This window comes from Pongo pygmaeus, chromosome 7, assembly GCF_028885625.2.
Source record: "Pongo pygmaeus isolate AG05252 chromosome 7, NHGRI_mPonPyg2-v2.0_pri, whole genome shotgun sequence".
Taxonomy (NCBI): Eukaryota; Metazoa; Chordata; class Mammalia; order Primates; family Hominidae; genus Pongo; species Pongo pygmaeus.
This window is the reverse complement of record NC_072380.2, coordinates 5,844,341-5,847,287: the sequence shown is the minus strand read 5'-3', so window position 1 is coordinate 5,847,287 and position 2,947 is coordinate 5,844,341. Positions and strand designations below refer to the sequence as shown.

At 36.9% G+C, this 2,947-nt stretch overlaps 1 pseudogene; it reads right to left on the bottom strand.

Annotated features, from left to right (window-relative positions):
- Positions 1 to 857: 857 nt before the first annotated feature.
- Positions 858 to 1,859, bottom strand: LOC129043075 (transcriptional adapter 1-like; annotated as a pseudogene).
- Positions 1,860 to 2,947: the final 1,088 nt, after the last annotated feature.

The window sequence follows — 2,947 nt, the reverse complement described above, 5'->3', positions numbered from 1 at the left end:
CGAATGTAAATTATTTCCACTTTATCACTTGAAAGGGTAGAAATAGGTACCTCCTAGAAATAGGGGAATTACCAAGCATATATCAAATTTGTATAGATTTCTTAAAATATATTCTATATGAATAATTAACCAAAGAAACTGCCAATCAAAGTCTTTGGGCATATTAACTTTAACAAAACTTGAGTCACGGGAAGACATAGAGTTAATTAATTGCATTCCAAGAGTTTTGTTTTGATTTTGGTTTTAAATGCAGAGGGACTTTATTTTGTTTAGTAACACAGAGCACTTCCAAGTCATATTTCCTGTGGAGTTATAGTGATAAATTTTTCAGGGGTTACCTACAGCTATTATAAATTAAACTGATCAATAATGGAGGTATCTGGTTTTCAAAACTGTGTAGGTGATTTCAACCAAAATGCAAGAGCACATTCTTTAAGAGAAAGGCAGAAATTTTAGACTTCTAGATACAGAATGTACAATATCACTGAACAGAGAGATGCCCTGCTGATCAGGGGGACGAAGTTGTAACAGCTTCTTTGTTCTAGTATGTCATCTATCTTACATGCAGACCACAGGATACTAAGCCTCAGGTACCGAAATATCTCCATCGCAGGCACAGGATTTCATTAATGCCTGCTCCCACAACTAGGAACACATACATATAGAGATAGGGGTCATTACCAAAGATTTATATTAATGGCTTCACAATAGCAACACAAAATGTACTCATTGTCACATTTCCATATGAACAATTATATATACACTATACACTTCAGCCTTGAAATGTAGACCCCCCCAATATTCAATTTTCAGTAATCAATGAATTTGATGAGGGTCCCACACCCTCAAATCCTAATTTAGCACAGCAAAAGCCCCTCCTTGGCTGCCAAGCACTGGTGGTGAACTTTGTCTTCAGCTCTTCATAATTTGGATGCCAGAATTTCATGATGATCCTTTCAATGTTAAGGGCATAGACAGTATGTGAAGGTATGACTTCCTTGTGTATCTGCAGAACTTCAAAAAGTTCATACATGTTCACTGGAGGTAAAGATGCAGATGGAGTGTCTCCAGAGCATGCCAGCAGGAATGCAGTCTGCTGCTTGGCTTCATCAGGAGGTGGGTGAGAAGCTGGATTCTGACCAGCACAGGGAGCAGTAAAAGCTTGAGGGCTTTATATTAAGTTGTTCTAAGCTACTACATTATTCTTCAGGTATGGCTGTGGGGTCACATTACTGCCAAAGGCTTATTTAAAATGGTCATCTCATAACCAATAAGCTTTCCTTCTTGACACAACTGATGTCAGTATATCTTTAGGGTGATTCTCCACAGCATAGACAAGAGCTGAAACAGCCTCCTTGGTGACATTGTCCAGCCCATGCTCATAAGTATTCACTGTCATTCTCCCTTCAAGCTAGCCTTGAGTGGGAAGCATCATTGTGTGGGAACAAAGTTTCAAGTTGTCATCATCTTGGGGATCTTTTGCCACAAATTGCTGGGCTCTTGGGAGAGGATTTTGAGGCTGGAATCTATGATCAAATTTCTGACGAACAGAAGAAAGCTTTTTCTTTCCATTGGGCTTTCCAGGTTTTGCTGCAGAACCCCCTGTCCAGGCAAAGATCCAGCACCCTCTAGTGTGGAAACCAAAATCTGACAATGCGTGAGAATGTCCAGGAAGAAATCATTGTGAGAACGGACATTATCCTATGTAAGAAGCCTATGAGTTTCAAGGTCAAAGTCCTCTTTGCTGATCTTCTGCTTGAACCACAGCTTGAGTTAGCCCAGTATTGATTCACATTGTCCCCCAGGGCCTCACTCAAGTTCTTCTTGGCCACCTCCAGCTCACTCACAAAGGTTGCCATTGCTCCATGCATTGATAATTAAATCTTTGGCTGTGCAGAAATATTTTAGTTTAATTAGGTCCCATTTATTTACGTTTCTGTTGAATTTGCTTTGGGGTTCTTAGTCAAATTATTTGCCTAGGCCAATGTCCAGAAAAGTTTTTCCTAGGATTTTTTTTGAGAATTTTTATGGCTTCAAGTCTTACATTTAACATTTTCATCCACATTGAGATAATTTTTATATATGGTAAGAGTCATGGATATAGTTTCATTCTTCCCCTTGTGGCTCTTCAATTTTCCCAGCACCATATATTGAGGGTGTCCTTTCCCCAATTTATGTTTTTGTGTGCTTGGTCAAAGATCAGTTGGTTGTAAATATTTGGCTTTATTTCTGGGTTCTCTATTCTGCTCCATTGGTCTAGGTACTTACTTTTATACCAGTGCCATAGTGTTTTGGTTACTATAGCCTTGTAGTATAATTTGAAGTTGGGTAATTTGATGCCTCCAACTTTTTGTTTTTGTTTTTGTTTCATTTTGCTTACTATTGCTTTGGCTCTTTGTGCTCTTTTTTGGTTCTATTCGAATTTTAGGAATTTTTCTAATTTTGTAAAAAATTGCATTAATCAGACTGGGCGACAAAGCGAGACTCCATCTCAAAAAGAAATTATATAAATATTTTGATAGGAATTGCATTGAATTGGTACATTGTTTTGGGCCATACAGATGGTCATTTTCACAATATTGATTCTTCTTACCCATGAGCCTGGGATGTACTTCCATTTGTTGTGTCAAAAATGATTTCTTTCAGCAGTATTTTCTAATTTTCCTTGTATAGATCTCTCAACTCCTTGGTTATTTCTAGGTATTTTTGTTGTAAAAAAATTAGCTTAAAATATTTAATCTAGAAACACTGAGCTGAAAATGGAAGTACATAAACCAAGACATACGCTGTACAGTTTTTCTTAAGTTAGATAAATGATACATTTTATTCACTCAGGTGGTTATTCACATATGTAAATAATTTATGTATTTAGTTTCAAAATATTTTAAAAATATTTTATTGTGATGTCAGTAAAATGCCTAATTATTAAGTGGACATTTAGATGAGC